Here is a 21,107-nt window from a genome sequence, read left to right as displayed (position 1 = left end):
AAATTCCACCAGAAAACTTCTAGAACTAATAAAAAAATTCAGCAAAGTAGCAGGATATAAAATCAACACCCAAAAATCAAATGCATTTCTGTACTTTAGAGATGAATCTTCTAAAAGAGAAATTAGGAAAATTACCCCACTCATAAAAAAAAAAAACTTGGAAATCAATCTAACAAAAAAGGTGAAAGACCTCTACAATGAAAACTACAGAACACTAAAAAAAGAAATTGAAGAAGACCTTAGAATATGCAAAGATCTCCTTTGTCCTTGGATAAGCAGAATTAATGTTGTCAGAAAGACCACACTACCAAAAACATTATACAGATTTAATGCTATTCCAACTAAAATCCCAACAACATTTCTCACAGAAATAGAAAAAGCAATCATGAAATTCTTTTGGAAAAATAAGAGACCCGGAATAGATAAAGCAATACTTAGCAAGAAAAGTGAAGCAAGAGGTATCACAATACCAGACCATAAACTATACTACAGAGTTATAGAATCAAAAACAGCATGGTATTGGCACCAAAATAGACACATAGACCAATGGTACAGAATAGAGGACACAGAGACAAACCCACAATTATTTCATATGAGACAAAGGTGCCGAAAACATACTCTGGGGAAAAGATAGCCTATTCAACAAATGGTGCTAGGAAAACTGGAAATCCATATGCATCAAAATGAAATTAAATCCCTATTTCTCACCTTGCACAAAACTCAACTCAAAGTGGATCAAGGACCTAGGAATTAGACCAGAGACCCTGCTCCTAATGGAAGAAAAAGTAGGCCCAAATCTTCATCATGTTGGCTTAGGAAATGACTTCCTTAACAAAATTCCTGAAGTGTAATAAATAAAATGAAGAAACAATAAATGGGAAAGATTCAAACTAAATAGTTTCTTCTCAGCAAAGGAAACAATAATGTGAAGAGAGAGCCTACAGAAGGGGAGAAAAATCTTTACCACACACACATCAGATAGAACACTAATCTCCAGGATATATAAAGAACTCAAAAAACTAATACCAAAAAAAAAAATAATAACCCAATCAATAAATGGGCTAAGGAACAGAACAGACACTTCACAGAAGAAGAAATACAATTTGATCAGCAAATGTATATAAAAAAAAATGTTCAACATCTCTAGCAACTAAAGAAATGCAAATCAAAAAATTCTAAGATTTCATCTCACTCTAATCAGAATAGCAATTATCAAGAATACAAGCAACAATAAGTGTTAGTGAGGATGTGGGAGAAAAGGCACACTCATACTGGTGGGACTACAAATTGGTACAACCAATCTGGAAAGCAGTATGGAAATTCCTTAGAAAACTTGGAATGAAACCACCATTTGACCCAGCTATTCCACTCCTCCGTATATACCCAAAGGACTTAAAATCAGCTAGTAATGCAGCCACATCAATATTTATAGCAGCTCAATTCACAATAGCTAAACTATGGAACCAAACTAGATGCCCTTCAATAGATGAATGGAAAAGAAACTTTGGAATACATACACAATGGAATATTACTTAACCTTAAAGAACAATGAAAATGTGGCATTTGCAGGGAAATGGACAGAGTTGGAGAATATCATACTACGTGAAGTAAGCCAACCCCCCCAAAACAAAGGCCAAATGTTTTCTCTGATAAACAGATGCTGATCCATAATGGGGGAAGGGGGGACAAGGGAAGAATGGAGGAATTTAGGATTGGGAAGAGGGACTTAAAGGGAGGGGAAGGGCTATGGGGTGAGAAAGATAGTGGAATGAGATGGGCATTATTACCCTACGTACATGAATGATTGCACAAATGGTGTGACTCTGCATCATGTACAATCAGATAAATAAAAAGTTGTGCTCCATTTGTGTACAATGAGTCGAAATGCATTCGGCTACCATGTATAACTAATTAGAACAAATGAAAAATTAATTTTTTTAAAAAAGAGTAACTATTAGAAAAATGAGACCTAAGCCTTTTGAGTCTCAAAGGAATATCAGCTCATGCTTTTCATTCAGTTGGAGGAACTATATTATTTATATTTATATACTGTATTTCGAATCCAATCTGCAATTACTCACCTGTTCTCATTCTATCATCCAGCACAATGCTACCTAGAAGCTCAGGGCAGGATATAATTGATGGAGAATAAGCTGTTCCTTCCAGTGCCCTTTTACGGGTGCATGAAAAATAACACCCTAGTAACCACCCAAATAAATGTTGGGAGTGATGTTTAGCATGTTACAACAAACTTGGAATGCTTCAAGTAGCAAAGGAATGAGAAGGTTTAGTAAGTTTGGATCCTTTCAAAGGCCAGAGTTAGCCTAACATCTGTGAGCTTTTTGTTTGGGGCAAAACTCCTAAATTCTCCAGTTATGTGAAGCTCCTTTCTTTGCCAATGGCCCCCACTGAGGTCATAAACTCACAGAGCCACAGACGATGGAATTCAAGAATATGGAGAGACTGACATGAACCAGGCCTCTGACCCTGGCTGCTCATGGGCTGGTTCCTGACTCCATTACTGTTTCCATAGAAACAGCCATCGGATCAGCAAATATAAGTTTTGAGTTCTTTTCACTTTGTTTTCTTTTCTTCCTCCTTGAAGATAAACACGAGGCTTTGCTAATGAGAGGAATTGCGCTTGCGGCTGAGATTTGGGGTGCTTTTAGAAGTTCTGTATTCTCTGAGTAGAAACAGCATGGCAACCCTCTCCACACACTGGCCCGCTCCACGGAACGGCTATCCATCCTTATCTGGAATAAGGTGTTCACAACCTCTGGATCAACAATCATCTTCCAAGTCACTTACAGCAGTCAAATAACCTTTATGACTGCAAACGTTGCTGGGTATTCACGATGGTCTCTATCAAACTGAGATGAATGTGTTCCATAATGTCTGTTTTTATTACATTAGTCCAGGAAGATGAAATCAAAAGGACTACTTTCAACAAAAATGTCCTGTGTCGACAGTTCAATACTCTTTCTACAGGCCCTGGTGATTGCCCTTATTGTACGCTGGATAAAGGCTAAACGTGCAGCTACCTGCTAGTTTGACAAGGCCGTTCTCACACCAGCAGGTTGTGGGGCTTTTTTTTTTTTTTTTCCTTCACAGCAGCCCTCTAATTCCACCAAACCCACTGGATTAACAAAAACCTGAAAGTAAAATAGCACAAAATGATATCCCTGCATGAGCTACTATTATCCTTCGCAACCTACAATTACACAGGTTCAATCTAAATGCCCCACAGCATTATTTCATTAATTCAAGCCATTGCAGAACTGGTAAATATTTTCTCTTTCGGGGTTTTTCTATTCTTCTTCTTTTTTCAGCAGAGACGGATGAAGCAGGCAAAGGCCACCCAGACAATCATCATGTGGAGTCAACTGCACAGAGTCAAGAGGACAGAGAAGGGCGGGGCCGGCTCAGAGATGGGGATGAGAGCGGACAAAGTCAATTTGGAGAAAAAAGATCAAAAAGTGAGAGAGCAGTGATGATTAACGTGAAGCTCTCAGGGTGGCACATGAGCTGTCTATCGCCTGCAAATGGCCCCAGTTATCCCTAAAGCACAGAGTGTACCACTGAACACACAGCCACTTGACATGCACAGAGGCTGGGGACTCGCAGCTAATTGAAAGCCCAATATTTGAGATGTCCTTCGGTCTCTAAGGCAAGCCCTTTAAAGAGATTTCTCCCATAACAGAATCCTTGGACCAATATAGATACACAGTGTGTAGTTAATTGACTTTGTAAGTGCTTGGAGAGGGAGAGCCCTAACATTCTCAGGTAGTCCCAAGTCTTCCTTTTGAAAATAGCTTTTCAGATTGGGAAACAGGAGTCAGGAGAGGATGTGGAGCTTGGGCAAAGGGTACAGGTGAACAGGTGCGTATTGGTGGACAGCTCAGTGTTGGGAGAAGGTGAGCAGAACCCAGGGTGCATCAGCATGAGGGTGAAGAGGAGGTTTGGAAAGAGAGGGACCTGGATTCCAGCAGCAGCTCTGCCTCCACTTCACTGTGACTGGGGTTAAGTTATGTAAGTCCCATAAGCCACCATTACCTCATCTATAGGAAGGAAATTAAAACAGCACCTACCTCATAGAGTTCTTGGGAGAATTTAATGCAATGATGCAGATAAAGTGCTTAACATGTTGTTTGGCAGGTTTTGGATGTGAATGACATTTATAATATTATTGGAAGCTTTTTTGCCCCTCCCCCCAGTATTGGGGATTAATCCTAGAGCCTCGCATAGGCTAGGCAATCACTCTGCCATTGAGCTGCAGCCCCAACCCTGAAGCACTGTTTTAAATCATATGATAAGACTAGACCTTATGATTCTCTTTGAGTGTGGGAAAATGGTCAAAGCCATTAATTCTTATTAGCAAATACAAGAACATGAAGTATCATATAAGAGACAGCAGATATTAGAATGGAAAGATGACCTAGGAAGAAAAGGGGTTCCTCTGGGATGATCTGTACCATGTCTCCCTCCATGAAGAAGGTCATTTGGGGAGACAGGAAAGGAGATTTGGGGGAGAAGGAGCATAGGGTGTAGACCAAGCTGGGATTCAACCAAACAAACTGGCTAGAATATAGGTTAAGTCAGAAAGACAAAATTCTCCTCCAGGAATATGTCATTCTAAACCTCAGAGGATGAGTGGGAAGCACTGGCAGGAAGAACAGGACCCACCAGGCCTCTGGTTGCATTGATTGGTAGCTGCAGCTCATGTACATGGCGCCATCTTGGATTGCACCCATGATCTAGCAACCAACAAAAAAGGTTCAGTTCCCTCTTCAGGCACCTGGACCCTGTATTTCTGAGGCTGTGGTGTAGCTCTCAGACAGCTTCCTACTCCAGGGTAACTTCATGCATCTTGCTCAGACACCTTCCTACTCCAGGGTAACCTCATGCATCTTCCAGAGTCCTCCCTGGGGTAAGCCCACCCCTCCAGGGGATGGAGAAACAACTCTTGCTGGCTAGTCAAGGGCAGAGGATGGCTGCACACTCTGTGGCTCTTGGCTCTCCTGCCCTTGCTGGCTGCCGAGGAGGGAAAACAGCTGCATCCCAGAAAACAATTCCACTCCACAAACAATGTGGTGCCCCGACTAGTCATAATGAGGTCTGGTTCAAATGTTGGCACACTCACAACATATTAATTAAAATAACGTGCATGATAAATAATATTGGGATCCAAAGCACAGAACTCCTCTAAAATCACAGTTGGTAATTACGCGAGCGCCTGCTAACACACACTTAGAATTCCAGTGTTGCTTACATGACAAAATTAGTCTCAGGGAGGTGACCTTGAGAGGTCGTCTTGTGTGAGCCTCCTCCTGCTTCTGAACCGAACAACAACGTCTAAGCAACCCTGGAAGAAGAGTATGCATCCTAACATTCAAGCCCTGAGGGAAGAAATTTCTAATGAGACCACAATGATTTAATCTAATCATTATTATTTGAGTTCCAGCTAGTATAGAGCTCTCTGCTTGATTTGGGATAAAAGGTTTGAGGGACTGGGAGAGATTTGCCATAGTTAATGTCTTCAAGAAGTAAGTAATTGGTTAACATCTGTCCCACACAGGAAGTCCTTCTCTATAGCTCATCTAAATTTTTCATGTTAAAAACTCATTGCCACTTGCTTAGTCCTTGATGGGGGATCTCACAGGATTCTAATTGTAAGGCTTTTATGGCTGTTATCACCCCAAGGGCTACCCATAGTCTAACAGTAGGAAAGTGTCCCTAGTACAGTACTTCTACTCACCACTGGGATCTTGACCTAAGGATTCCCTCCAATTCCAACACAGTGAGGCAATCATGCACCACCTATTTTACTTAGGAACTTTAAATTATTGCCAAATTTGACATTTATTGGCCCAGTTAGTACTGAAACCTAACAGGGAAAGGGCAAGACCCCATTATCTGGCTTCCAAAATTATTTTCCATTTGTGACTCAGTCAACATATCAGCAGCTCGGGTAAGTGTATTTTAATTTCATTCCCTCAGCATTAACCCACGTACCACACCAGTGACCACAACTTTGGTGTCCCAGCTCCTAAATTCTATTAGCGTTCAGAAAGCCTCTTGGTTTCCACATAATGTTCCATCAGTGCAGAGAAATTAATTAAATTAAAATTATTTTTTATTGTGATTTAATTAGCCTGATTTAATTACTTTGTTCACTGACTGAGCATTCTGTTGTTACGGCCAGACCCTCGCTCTCATTCGTGGCATGAATGTTCCCATAGAATTACACATTTTCTCTGTTCAGTCACTGGAGCGGGCTGGTGGAGTTTGCCAGAAACTCACGATTTATCACAATCAGCATCATCACAAATTATAGGAAGCATCCAGCAATATGATAACTTCTAAATGAAGTGTCTGAAAGCAGGTCACACCACCAGCCTCGGCTGTTAATCCGTCATATTTCATAGTCAACCTGACACCCTGTCCAATTTGCCATGCCTGCCTTAACCGCTTGCTGCCTCCTACAGAGGCAGGGCGCGAGAGGACCCGCGCCTGCGCAGACCGCTGTCCTTGCAAACACCCTGCCAGCTTGGCCCTCCTCGGCCTTCAGGTCGCCACGCGCTCTGCCTTTGCCACTGAGACTGGGGTCTTGTGCCTGAGGTCCACAACTTAAAATTCAGCATTTTCTCCAATTACAAACGTAGGCAACCACAGAGCCATCTCCATAACTTAAGTCACCAGGGGACACCAAATATTTTCCAGTGATTCTGTAAGAATCTGGGAATGCTGTCTACCCTCGCAATGACTTCAAAACAAGGGGGAAGCTGAGACTTCTATAGATGGCACATGGTCTCCACCTCCTTTCAAAGGCCCCTCCATCTTTCCTGGGTTGGCTCAGGCCGAGTCACAGCAACCTGTTGTGAAGTGCTCTGATGTCTTTCAAAAAATAAAATCATCTCTAACTTCTCTGTATTTGAAATGCAGAACTACACCCCTAGCCTTTCTGTTTTATATTCAGACAGTGTCTCTTTCCGTTGCTCAGGCTGGCCTTGAACTTGCAATCCTCCTGCCTCAGCCTCCCAAGCAGCTGTGTCTACCACCATACACCACCATACCCAGCTTGAAATGCCTTGTCTTGATTAATGTGCTCAAAGCTGCACCACTTTGTTTCTTTGTGTTCTAACAAGTGTATTTCAGTGTCTTTGGCTGTCTGCATAGGTCTGTGGATCTTATTGTACAATTTAACATCGTCTGGGAAGGGATCTCTAGGCTTCACCAGACTGCCCTAACAACAGCGCCCAGGCTCCTTCATCTCTGTTAGTTTCCTGTGGCTGCTATAACCGACAACACAATTCTGATGGTTTCAAACAACAGACATTTCTTCTCTCACGGTTCTGGAGGTCAAGAATTCCACATCAACATCACCAGGCCAAAATCAAAGTCTCATCAGGCCACCCTCCGCGGGCTCTGGAGGAGGATCCATTCCTCCCCACCTCTTCCGGCCATTTCCCTTTGCTTGTGGCCCTATCACTCCATCTCCACCACCTTCTTGACACACTTCCCTTCTTCTCTGTGTCATCTCCCTCTCCCTCTCCAAGGACAAGCACCCCTTCTCCAAATCCTTAACTTAGTCACATCTGCAAAGATCCTTTTTTTCAAATGAGGTAATATTTATAGGTTCCAGGGATTAGGAACCTTTGAACCTGATGTGTTTGGGCCACCATTCAGCCCACAGCAGTCCCTATGCTTAATTTTATTTATTTATTTACTTGTTTAGGGAGACAACAAATCTAAATCATAACACCTCTCTAAGTTGCTGAGGCTGGCTTTGAACTCACAATCCTCCTACCTCAGTCGCCCTATGCTTAATTTTTAATTGATGGTTCAATTCTGACCTTGAGATTATAAAATAGATGAAATGATTTCAAGGATATGAAGAAGCAAGCAACAAATTAAAATAGATGCCCATACCAAGGCCCATTTAAAAAAAAAAATCTCACCTCAAGTTACTTTGGGGTTACATTGATGCACCCATTGTAAGTTGTAAAATGGCAAATGGAAAGTACACAAAATACTCCTGATCTACTAATCCTCAGGGCTTAGCCACTCTGGCACCCCGCAGAGCTCCGGCTGCTTCCCTTTGTGACGGGCAGCTGCCGCTCACTATGACCACTCAGCATTAGGGCAGAGGGTCATGCTGCGTATGTCCAGAGGAAGATCAAAAGTCAAAATCAGAAGTATGGTTTCTACTAAATCCCTTTCACAGCATTATAAGATGTGTCCGCTGAAAACTAAAAAAATAAATATTAAAAAATTCTCTCTCTCTCTCTCTCTCTTTAAAAAAAATCATAAGTCAAATCATCATAAATTGAGGACCATCTATAATTAGTCAAGAGTCAAAGGTTAGAGAAAAGGGAAGCCTTTAACAGCAAAGCTTTCACCAAGGCCAAGGACAGAAACCTGGCCTGTTTCCTCACCTCTGGAGAAAGAAAGCACACACTTTGCAAACTGGCACTGGAACACACAACAGTGCTTGGCCCTGAAGATCTCACAGTGCTCAAGTGAGGAGTTCCAATTCTCCTTTTCCCATCCTGCCCCAAGGATGCTGTATCTGGGTCTTCTGCAAAGTGTTCAATGAGAACGTAAGTCACTGACCAGACACGGAAAAGGGCAGAGATTATGTCTTTCAATTAAGAAGAAAAAGTATTAATCTCAATATGAGATGGTCAGGCTACTGATCACGACAAAATCCTCACAGTCTGGTGTGGCAGACTAGAGTTTTACTTCCAAGAAGAATTCTACAGTAACCTTGTCTGGACATCAACAAAATGGTCCCTGGGTTGACCCATGATAGCCTGATAGTGTGGCAAGATCTCTGGCTTCCTGCACCAGCCATGCCTCTTATTCCGTGATGTCATTCACAAAACCTGGTCTTTCTAAGTACCAGTTTCCTCCCAAGGTAGGTACAGTATGTGGACTCTTTAAGGTAGAAAGAACTCACTCTAATATTTCTGTGTGCAGATTTGAGAATATGACATGGCACACAAAAGGACTCTCCATGAATATTTGTTTAGTTGAACTGAATGTCTCCCTACCCTGACTTAGACTCAAAGCAGGGCCTGGGAGGGCTACCTCTGGAGAGAATCCAAAACACCTGACACAGATGGAAGGCTTCTATATTGTGCAGATGTCGCTCTTGCACTAAATCATGTCTCAACATCTCTTCCAACCATGTGATATTTTCATCTGTCTTAAAATGAGTATCAGGGGTACACATCTGCACTGGAAGTGAGACTGCTTTTTACTCACTTTACTCACTTATGTTATTTATGCTCATCGATTCAGAAGGTGTGACCATAGTGCATTTCATAAGCTTGGAAGGGAACTTTGGGATTATCTAGTTCAACCCTGTGATGACTTGGATATGGTTTGAGTGTGTACCCCAAGGGTTCATTGTTCCCAGTGTGGTAGTGTGAGGAGGTGGTGGACCTTGAAAAGGTGGAGCCTAGCAGGAGCTCCTTAGATCAATAAGGGCACTGACCTCGGGAAAGAGTATGGCATCACAGTCTCTTGGATTTTCTGTTTGCTTTATGTAATCTTTCCCTCTCAAACATGCTCTCAACACTGTAGTACCATCCACCATGAGCCAAGATGATGCTGGCACCATGCTGTGAAACCTCCAAATCTGTGTACTAATTCAACCTTTTTTCTCTGTAAAGTTAACCTGTCTTTGGTATTTTATTACAGTAACAAAAGACTGACTAATATAAACATCTTCCCTTTACCGATATGAAAACATTTGTCCAATGTTACATGGCTTGCTAATACAAAGAACCCAGGCAGCTAGGACTCACTTTTATTGTTTTCTAGTCTACTAATCTCTCCATTGTACTATGTTCTTTCTTTAACTCAAGTCTGCACTTGGGCTTGTAAAAGTGACTCAGTGCACTACCTACCTCATGGCTAAGTTTCCTAAGTTATCACAGTCTAGTGGATATAAATGATTCCCTTTGTGATAATTCATAAATAAAAAACATTAGAAGGTGCTCTGAAAAAAAAATGTAGAATGTTTTGGGTAGTGCTTGGTTTTATAGCATTTTAATTTCTTTTTTTTTCTCTTTGTATTTTTAAAGTTATTTTCTTAGTGATTATCTTGGGGATTACAATTAATATCTCAAATGGGGCTGGGATTGTGGCTCAGCAGTAGAGTGCTCACCTAGCACGGGCGAGACCCGGGTTCGATTCTCAGCACCACATAAAAATAAAGGCATTATGTTGTGTCCATCTACAAAAAAAAAAAAATTCTCTCTCTCTCTCTCTCTCTCTCTCTCTCTCTCTAAAAAAAACCATCTTAAATGTATCGCAAACTAGTGAGAATAATTTCAGCCTAATTTCAATAATATAAAAACCCTCTACTTATATATATCTCCTTTTCTTCCTCTTTTTATATTTATTGTCACCAATTATACCTTCCTATATTACATGCCCATTCACATAGACTTAGAATCATTTGGTACATTTGCCTATCAAATCATACAGGAAAAAAAGTGAACTTACATACCAAACCAAAAGTACCGTGATACTGGATTTTATATTCACATATTTAGTTGCTTTTACCAGTGGTCTTTATTTCTCCTTATAGCTTCAATTCATTACCTTTGCATCTGGGACGTAAAAACTAACTGTGACATTTCTTGCAGAGTAGGACTGCTGGTGATGAACTCCCTCAGCTTTTACTTACAATTTCTCCTTCATTCTTAAAAGTTGGGTTTTGCCATTCTTAGCGTGTCTTAATCTTTCAAGGCTTTATGTCAGCCCACTGCCCTTCGGCATCTATGGTTTCTGAAAAGCAATCAGTTGTTAATCTTATGGCGGAGCCTTAATAAGGAGTAGTAACTTGTCTTTTTTATCGCTTTCAAAATTCTCTTTGAGTTTCAAAAAATTTGGCTGTAATATGTCTCCACATGGACCTCTTTGACTTCATCCTCCTTGGAGTTCATCAGGCTTTCTGAATATGTATGATCATGTCCTCAAATTTGGCAAGTATTTCAGCAATTATTTATTCAATTTTTTTTCTTCCTCTTCTGTGATTCCTACAATGCTGATATTCATATTCTTATACTATTCTACAAACCCATCATGCTCTGTCCATTTTTCATCTTTTTTTTTCTTTCGGATCCTCATACTGGATTATTACAATTGTCTCACCTTCCAGTTCATCAGTCATACACTTTGCCTGCTCAGATCTGCCACTGAATCCCTACAGTGAGTTTTCTTTTTCAGTTTTTTGTTTGTTTGTTTGTTTGTTTGTTTGTTTTTACTTTCCAGCTCTTCTGCTTGGCTGATTTTTATAATTTCTTTCTCTGTTGATTTTTCCCATTTTGCTCATCCATGGTGTTACTGATTTCTTTTAGTTCTCTGTCCATGGTTTCTTCTAGCACATTGAACATATTTAAGACAGTAAATTAAACATCTTCATCTTTCAATGTCCAGAATTTCTCAGGGAAACTCTTTCTACCTAGGAAGGAGTCACATTTCCTGTTTCTCTGTGTATATGTTGTTTTTTCTGTTGCTGTTGAAAAATAGACATTTTGAGTATCATGATAGGGTGACTCTGGAGATTCAATTCTCTCATACCTGATTGCTAAATCTTGCTTGTTGACATTTCAAAATTAACTTTTAATAAGTACTTTTATAATGATGTGTTTGTTTTGTGTAGTCACCGGAGCTTCTGCTCCTATGTCAGAAGTCAGCTACTGACAAGACCGAGATTTTCATACATGTTTGCCTTCCAAAGAGATTAGGCGGGAGGACTAATGGCCCTGTTTCTTTTAAAGAACATATTTTTTCCCCAGCATTTCTTCAATGGGGGGGTCTTGACTTTCTCATGGTCTTTCATAAGGGATTAAACAACCCAGTGATTTTTGTTGGCCACCCTTAAGTTACACATACTCTAAAAATAACTATAGGCAGCAAGAAATATATAAAAATGCTATAAACATGATCTGGAAAATATCTTGGAACTCCAAGAGTCTAGTTGGAGGCTCAGAATTTGAGGGACAAAAGTGATGTCACTGCATTAGGTGCATCTCTCCAGGCAGTGAGAGAGGAAGCTAGTTCTCAGCATCAAGGGATGTTTGATCAAGAGAAAAACTGGGTTGGAGGACAAAGAAGCCCCTGACCTTCCTGTACTTATTGCAGGCATTCTTCCCTTAGCACTTGGCTTCCTGCTGGCTCGTGATACTCATTTTGTGGTCCTGTTTAGTCATTTAACTTGCATATCACTTACCTTCTGCTGGGTCTTGTGTTCTTTGCTCCAGCGTAATTAGGTCCTATCTTAAACATTATAATTAAGCTGAAGGAGGAGGAAGGAAAGAGAGGAAGACAGAATAAGGAAGGGCATATCTGTTTCCAATTATCATAAATTGTGGCTAAAAACAAAAAAAAATTATTCTCTCATAGTTCTGGAAACCAGAAGTCCAAATTCAAGGTAGAAACAGAACCATGTTCCCTCCAAAAGCTCCAAATCCTTCCTTGCTTCTCCCATCTTCAAGTGGCTCCAGGTATATCTTGTCCAACTTCAAATGGCATTTTCTCCTTTTTTCTGTCTCTCATTTCCAGTCTCTTATAAGAATACCAATCACTGGATGTAGGAAAAACCCGAAACCAGGGTAACTCATCTCAAAACCCTGTAGTAGTATGTGCAAAACCCAATAATAGTACCCCCTTGTCCATGCAGAATACATTGCAAATCTCCCTAGTAGGTGCCTGTAACTGCAGATAGTACCAAACCAATATATGTACACACTATGGACGACATGCACATACTTATAAAGTTTAATTTACAAATCAGACACAATAAGACATTAATTAATAACATTAAATAATAATAATATTAATAACATTAAATAATAAGAGAACAATCATAAAAATAAGGTATAATAAAAGTTATGTGTGACCTCTCTTTCTAAAAGCATGTACTGTTAGTCAACTCTCTTGTCATGATGTGAGATAATACAATGCCTGTTATGAGATGCAAGGAGGTAAATGACATAGACATTGTGACATAGTGTTAGGCTACACTGTAAGGGTAACTTGTACTACAGTACAACCACAATCAATTTGATAATTCAGAATGCTATTAAGGGACTATTGGATGATTAACATACACAGGGTTGATACACTGAACAAATGACTCACATCTGGGGCAGGATGGAGTTAAAAGAGGGAGAGATTTCTTTGAGCTCAGTATAGTTTTAATTTACATTTCTCTAATTGCTAGAGATGCTGAGCATTTTTTCATATATCCTCATACTTCTTCTGTGAAGTTCCTTTACTAATAGAGTTATCCTAATTGGCGAGAAAAGTCGATACCTTCTAATTTTTTCTGATTAATCTCTATTCTGCTTTACAGAGTGGTTGCACAAATTTGCAGTCCCACCAGCAAAATATGAGTGTACCTTCTTCCTCACATTCTCACCAACATTTATTGTTACTTGTATTCTTGATAATTGCCATACTGACTGGAGTGACGTGGAATCTCAGTATAGTTTTAAATTACATTTCTCTAATTGTTAGAGATACTGAACATTTTTTCATATATTTTCATACTTCTTCTGTGAAGTTCCTTTACTCACTTATTGATGGGTTATTTGGTGTGGGTTTTTTTTTTTGAGGGGGGGGAATTGAGTTTTTTGAGTTCTTTGGAGATTAATGGTGTATCTGAAGTGCAGGTGGCAAAGATTTTCTCCTATTCTGCAGGCTCTCTTTTCAAGTTTTTGATTGTTTCCTTTACTATGAAGAAGCTTTTTAGTTTGTTACCATCCTATTTACTGATTCTCTATTTTACTTCTTGTGTTTTGGGAGTCTTGTTGAAGAATATGCTAGAGACTTCTCTCTCTCTCTCTCTCTCTCTCTCTCTCTCTCTCTCTCTCTCTCTTTCTCTCTCTCTCTCTCTCTCTTTTAAGTAGTAGTAGTAGTAGTAGTAGTAGTAGTAGTAGTAGTAGTAGTAAATGGACACAATATCTTTATTTTAGTTATTCTTTTTTTTTTTTTTTTTTTTTTTTTTGTGGCACTGAGGATCAAACTCAGTTCCTCACACGTGCTGGGCAAGCGCTCTACTACTGAACCACAACCCCAGCCCCCATGATAGAGATTCTTTTGCTTTTAGTTAGGTGTGAGGTCTTTGCATAAACTTAATTTTTAAAAAAAAATAAAACTTCTTCAAAGACTTACTCCACCTGCCCTTCAATCCTGAATTACACTGTAGATGATCTCTTGGGAGAATTGGCATGAAATACGGATAACCCATCATAAGGGAATACTCAGTGAGCTGATGAAATTGTGATGGACCTAGAGGTGAGCATTTGAATTCCTGGAACTCACTTGTAGGCCCCTCTCAGTTCCCTTCCTGGAAAGTCCCCTGAAGTTTCTTACTGTTAAAAAATAAAATGGTGTTTTAGATTCATGGTCAAGGTCAGGCAGCCAACAAAAAGAAAACCATTATTCTCTATCTTGAGAGTTTCTCCTTTATTTCACGTTACTTTCCCCCTCTTCCAATTCTCTCTCTCTCTCTCTCATAAAAAACATTCACATTCACAGGCATGTGATTTTGTCCTGCATCAATGCGAAGAGGTAGGCATCATTGTTACTATTTTGCAGAGAGAAACAGCATCCCAAAGAAGTAACATAAGGTTACACTAACATCCGACTATGGAGCTGAGGACACGGGGTTAAATCCTGTGCTCTTCCCTCTTCCTTGTGATGTCTTCCTTTTTCCTTTTAATGTTTCCTTTTCCTCCTTTTCCCCAATTCCCAGGACACTCACAGGCTCAGGACCCATAGTTCTCAGCTCACTCAATTCCAAATCTACCCCGGGAGTTTGTGTGAAAGCTGGTGGCTGAGCACTGGCCCAGCCAATCAAATCAAAGCTTCTGGTCTGTAGCCTGGCCACTGGCATTTCGTCAACACACCCCCTGCAACCAGGATTAAGTGTCCCTACTACAGGTGTTTCCTCTCTTCTATTCCATAGAAAATAAAATGTCCATTCTTTTCAACACAATCAAATTTTTGGAGCATTTCTTTGTAGACCTGATTCAAATCAAGAAGAAAATGACCGATGAAACTTAAAAGATGGTAATTTGAGCTTGTTTAAGGCCCCTCCCTTCCCAAAATCTCAATGAAATGATATTAATAGAGTTATCCTAAGTGGTGAGAAAAGTCGATACCATTAATGTAAATTAAGGGGAAAATGGTCTCAATGGACGTGGAACTTGGAGGGAGGCTGTGTGAATCATGGTGGAAAAGACAGATCAAAGTACTGACAAACCACCATTCAACAGTAACAAAGAAAGCCCCTGTGGGAAGTAAGTGGGTGGAATCCTGTCCAAAGATCTGGGAAGTTCTCAGACTTGAACTGGAAGAGAATGGGACTGTGGCAAGTGAGAGCCATGCCTCACAGAACTGCCAGCTGCCCAAGAGGGACTTAGGGAGACCTGAGGTGCCCCTATCAGCACCTGCCCACAAAGGCTTATAAGGAACTGTTTTGAAAAGCAGTGAACCCCTGAGAAAAGAAACTGCCCTCCAAACCAACTTCTCCCAGATGAATGGGCACCCAAGAAAGGAAGATAAAACCATCCACTAAATAAAAAAAAAAAAAATTTACCCTTTGGAACTAAGATAATAGGAACCAACACTATTCAGAAGGGGATCTAAATTAATTCAGAAGGGGATCTAAATTAATTCACTTAAGTCTCCAAAGTGAATTAATTTAGATCCCCTTCTGAATTAAAAAAAAAAAAAGCCACAAAACATGAAAAAAAATAGGACACAAAAAGAAAGAAAATGATTTGAGGACTCAGGGAAAATGTTTATTTATTTATTTTAAAAATAAGTCTATGTTATGAAGGCTGGCCTGGAACTTCTGAGCTCTTTCTGCCTCAGCCTCTTGAGTACCTGGGTCTACAGGTGCATGAAAGATTGGCTGAGCACAATCTTTCAATGTTGCATGGACATTATAAAGAACAGCTATAAAAAGGAAACAAAATTGATAAATATTCCCATCCAATGAAAATCATGCTCACTAAAAGTTCCTTTAAATCAATTTTAATTTGACAGTGCAGCAGATTAAAGTTTCCAAGGATGACACTCTCTGAAGCTACGTGATCATTTGCAATGTGGCCTTCCTCTTCCATCCAGTAGATGATAGAAGTCTCTACCATGGTCGAGCACTTGCCTAGCTGATATGGGGTCCTGGGTTCCATCTCCTGTACTTCTATCTTTTCATATCCTTGAATCTGAGGGACAAGGCAAGAGAATTGTGCCAATTCTAAGCACTAGCAGCTCCTGCTTCATGCCCACTGGAAGTTGGCAACATGTAAATAATGTGACCACACAGAGACCTCCATGCTATAAGAGGCCCTAGAGGGTAAAACACCTTGGAAAAAGACAGAGACAGGGACAGAGAGATGAAAAGAGACAGAGAGGCCAAGGAGTTCCAGCCATGCAGGGAATAAACCACATAGAAATGAACCCTCAGTTCCAGCCATGTAACAAAACACACCACCCAACCAAGCTTGCCAAAAGCCTGATATTAAAGATCAAGAGCTTCCTAGTTGGCATACCTTATATACAAACACAGATATGATAAATCGTGGTATAAATGTGTATTAAGAATTGTATGCAAAAAAATAAGAGAGCTCATGTGTAATGGCATAATTTGGTATGAACATACTTTACATACAGAGTTACAAAAAACTGTGCTGTGAATGGATAATTATGAATGTAATGCATTCCACTATTGTTAATGTATGTAAGAAATAAATTTTAAAAAAAGAGAGAGAAAAAAATCAGAAGCAAAATAAAATGGTTGTCTCAAACCATGAAGTTTGTTAATGCAGAAATAGATACTGGCAGAGGCAGCCAAGAGCAGGCTGGGGTACCCTATGAAAACAAGGGCTAGTGAATGTACACATGTTAAATGTTGAAATCCCAAGCCCTCAAGTCAACTCCCAGGAGTCAGGCAGCCAAGATTTCACCTGCCAGACTGACCAAATCTCTTCTGGGAAATCTGACCAGCTCTCCAGGAAATACCTAAAGCAACTAACTCACTTGAGGATTTCCCCCACAGCACCCTGCTGTTAGAAGCTCAACCGCATGCAACTAAACAGGCACAAACAACCCCAGAATTCTATCCATCTAGAGAATCCTTTATCATAAAGAGATATCAAATACACAGAAGATATGGAATTGGGAAGAAACAGAGGGTATGTAAGGAAAAGAAAAACATGATAGTTTTTGAAGAAGGAGATATAGAAAATACATATCCATAAAACAAGAGCCAGATGCAATTAAAAAGGAGAGATAGTCAATGAGAAAATAAAAAAAGCTTTGAGAAATCAAAAATATGATATATAAATGAATAAATCAGCAGAAGAGTTGGAAAAAAATTTAAACTTTTTAGAAAGAAGAGCAAAAGGCGTAAGTGGAAAATAAAAGAGAAAAGATATGACAATTTGAGACCTGTAGAGACCAATAACTATTTCATGCAAATGAAAAGAGAAGAAATGGAAAAAATGGAGGGTAGGAAATCACCAATGAAGTAAGTCAAGGAAATTTCCCGAAATTGAAGGGTGTGGCCCACACCAAGACACATCATCATGAAAGTTTGCTGCGATGGTGAAAAAAAAAAAGTGATTCTACAAGGAGACAGAGAGCAATACCTGCAAGAGAAACGGTGCATACAAAAGATAACAAATCAAACGACTTAGAGCTTCAACAGCAACACAACAAGTTGGAAGACAATGGCACAGTGGCTTCCAATTTCTGAGAAATTATTTCCATACAGGACTCACCTACCCAGACAAACTACATCAAGGGTGTATAGAGAATTTTCAATGTAAGAGGTTGCAAAAAAATTACCTCCCACACACTTTTCTTAGGAAACTACTGGAAAGGGTGTTTCATTAAACAAAAAGGGAAAAGTCATGAGGTTCCGTAAACAGGCATGAACAGAGTTGAACAATGTAAGTATTCCCAGGATGTTAGTGAAGGGGAGCCTGAGGATGACAGCTGCCAGTCCAGATGAGAGTTTATCAGAGGACACAGGATACAGAATGCTGGTGGGAATGCCCATCCCAAGAGGAAACTCAGAGCACTGCTGTAGGGTTGGAGGTCAATAAATTCACAGAAAAACCAAATAAATAAATGAAATGTAATACCACACAGCCATATCCAATAGAAATGTGCCATTTTCAACAGTTTATAATCATGTTTTAAGAAGCCAACTGAAATTCATTTTCATTTATATTTTCCCATCAGCCCAGATGTGAAACACCTATAAAACCTCAATTTTTTGGGGGGTGGGGTGGGGGGTGGAGGTGGTTACCAGAGATTGAATTCATGGGCACTCGACCACTGAGCCACATTCCCAGCCCTATTTTTTGCATTTTATTTAGAGAAAGGATCTCACTGAGTTGTTTAGTGCCTCGCTTTTTGCTGAGGCTGGCTTTGAATTCAGGATCTTCCTCCTTACCCTCTTGAGCCACTGGGATTACAGGTGTGCACCACAATGCCCAACTGAAAACTCAAATTTAATAGATAATATATAATTATATAGCATGTAATAAAGACATGATATGATAAAAAGAATATAATTCTAATAATAATAATTATTTTAATAATATGTAAGCTATGGATTAAGTTTTCCAATCTATTTTAATGCACCTATGTCAATTTTGTTGAAAAATTTGCAGAATTAAAAACAAGGGGCTGGGGATATAGCTCAATTGGTAGAGTGCTTGCCTCACATGCACAAGGCCATGGGTTCAATTCCCAGAACCACAAAAAAAAAAAAAATGGAACTTACTGGGTTAATAGTACATCATACTTACTATACCCAAAATATGATTTCAACATAAAATCAGCATAAATATTAGTAACGAGATATTTTATGTTCTTTTTTAAACTAAATCTTTCAGATCCAATGTGTTTTTTGCATTTGCCACCTATCACAATTTGCACACTAAATTTTCTTAGAATACTTATTTCAGCTATATTGAGTTTTCATTAAATTAGAAAGTGAAAAGCAATTTACATACCCAAGGTATGCCAAACATACTCAAAAGTTCTCAAAAGCTGTCCGTTTTTAAGTTTAGATGTAAAAAGAATTAAAATTGAATAATATGAGAATTAATCCTATAATTGCATTAGTTATATTTCCACACTGCTGGTGGATATAGCCACTAGATCCAGAGATCAAAAAGTTACTTGGAAAAGAAAAAATAATCATAGTTGCTGAAAGGCTCAGTTTTGAATAACATACTCTGAATATTGATCCAACCAAATTATAATATATAAAGTACCTGGGGAAATGGGGGATAGGAAATGTTCATGGCCAAGGGAGGAAGTGAAAAGAAAGCTAACTGACCTTTTTCTTACACAATATGAGGTCCATAGATAGTGCCTAAAACGAAAAAATCAAAAGGCAGCAATATCACACCCATTAGGCAGAAACATAGTTATGAATACAAAAGGAATCTATCCACACAGCTTCGAGTGACTATGTCTGAGCAGGGAGAAATGGGAGGGAGGGGACTCCTGGTTTCCTTAAGAAACCATAGTGAGTCAACTCTTTAAATTCCCACAAGTATGATTTTGACTTTTAAAAAGCTGTTTTAAATGATCACTGGAAGATCTGTCCATGGCATGCAGAGAACTGTCTATGCAACATTGCTAATGTAGGTCCCTTGCCTTAAGACGTGACCCCTTCCCTTTTTCTCACAGAGGGAGCAATAGGGCAATGCTGGGAGGCAGCCCAAGTCTGAAAGGGCAAATAAAGTGACAGGGATGACTCTGGCGACAGATATGTTCTCGTGACCAAATCCCAAATCCCACTCTCAAGCACCCACATGCTGAACAGGGTGTAGGAAAGCCTGAACGAGGTTTTGCCAATGGCCTCCTGCAGAACCCTGGGGACAACGCACAGTCCCCAGAGCTGAACTCTACCAGAGGGTAAGTGGATACTACACCCCAACTCACACCCCAAACTTGCATTTTCTGTGGGGTCTGTCCCTGAATACAGCTGCTCCCAGGCTTCACTTCGCTATCCCTCCACCAAAGCAACTCCCGTCTCCTGTAAGGGCCAATATAGAGCGTCTTTCTCTAGGAAAATTTCTCAGACCACTGCTTTTCTTACCATATTTTTTTTCCAAACCTCATGCAGCTCATGTGGTATATCTTCCACAGTTTGGGCCTTAATTAAAAATTGTTTTGAATTGCAGGTTATTTTTCACATAAAATTTCCAATCTGCATGATAAGGCCAAGGACAATACCATATGCTCTTGCATGCTTCTGTCATACCTAGTGCAGGACTAAACCCACAGTATAGGTCTAAAGAGTATTTGATGATTAATTGTTGATGATAATATTATATATGAATTGTGCATTTCTTTAGTACTTCTTACCACAGAAACCCTGCTATTTTTTAGGCAGATCGATAGGGGAGAGACAGAGAAAGGAAATTTTTATACTTACGAATTTAAGTGCAACTGAATTAATGGCTTCTTTACTCTGTGACCCTTTAATTATCATCATTGGTCAGTTCAAACCATACTACTCTCTTCTTTATTTAATTTTTATTTTATCCTTTATTCTTTTCTTTATTTGTACTGGGATTGAACTCAAGGGCACTAAGCCACTGAGCCACATCCCCAGACTATTTTGTATTTTCTTTAGAAACAGGATCTCACTGATTTGCTTAGTGCCTCACTTTTGCTGAGCCTGGCTTTGAACTTGCAATCCTCCTGTCTCAGCCTCCCAAGTCGCTAGGATTACAGGCATGCATCACCATGCCTGGCTCCCTTTATTCTTGATACCCAGGGTCTTGTCTCCTTCCTTTCTCCCCACCCAATAGACACTCATCAAATGTATTAGGAATTTGCCCTTGGAGATATAAAAATACAGTATCGTTTGTATTAATATACATTCCTTAACATTATTAAAGTGGTATTGCTATTGTTTGTATTTTGAATGTCCCAGTCTTTAAGAAGTAGGGCCTAGTAGAAGGAAGTTAGATCATTTAGACATGCCCTGAAAGGGGATATTTAGACCCCAGCCCCTCCTCACCTTATGTTTCCCTACATGAACTGAG

The 21,107-nt window shown here is 39.7% G+C and overlaps 1 pseudogene; it reads left to right on the top strand.

Moving 5' to 3' along the window:
• Positions 1 to 21,107, top strand: part of LOC101968897 (heterogeneous nuclear ribonucleoprotein F-like) — a 37,390-nt pseudogene that overhangs the window by 1,603 nt on the left and 14,680 nt on the right.

This window comes from Ictidomys tridecemlineatus, chromosome 7, assembly GCF_052094955.1.
Source record: "Ictidomys tridecemlineatus isolate mIctTri1 chromosome 7, mIctTri1.hap1, whole genome shotgun sequence".
Lineage (NCBI taxonomy): Eukaryota > Metazoa > Chordata > Mammalia > Rodentia > Sciuridae > Ictidomys > Ictidomys tridecemlineatus.
Note: the sequence above shows the minus strand (reverse complement) of the source record. Positions and strands in the feature narration are given on the sequence as shown.